Genomic DNA, 260 nt, shown 5'->3' with positions numbered 1-260 from the left:
TATATATATATATATATATATATATATATATATATATATATATATATGTATATGCATAATTATTTATGTATAGTCATGTTTAAAATTACATGTCAAGATTTAAGTCGTGAAATCCCTTCTATTCATCTCTTCCAATGGCGTTTCACAAGAATCGCTTATGAAAACGTACTGAGAGAAGTTATCACTTAGGAGATTTAAGTTTAATTTTATATCGTTAAAACGACTTATTTCATCAGTTCTGTATCGAATGGCTCAATAGA

At 25.0% G+C, this 260-nt stretch overlaps 1 protein-coding gene across 1 annotated transcript in view; it reads left to right on the top strand.

The window, feature by feature from the left end:
• The window catches only part of LOC106881166 (uncharacterized), a gene marked incomplete at its 3' end in the record, with an annotated part of 5,220 nt that overhangs the window by 808 nt on the left and 4,152 nt on the right, over positions 1-260 (top strand). The gene's annotated exons all lie outside the window — the stretch shown is intronic.

This window comes from Octopus bimaculoides, unplaced genomic scaffold (genome assembly GCF_001194135.2).
Source record: "Octopus bimaculoides isolate UCB-OBI-ISO-001 unplaced genomic scaffold, ASM119413v2 Scaffold_150156, whole genome shotgun sequence".
NCBI lineage: Eukaryota > Metazoa > Mollusca > Cephalopoda > Octopoda > Octopodidae > Octopus > Octopus bimaculoides.
Note: the sequence above shows the minus strand (reverse complement) of the source record. Positions and strands in the feature narration are given on the sequence as shown.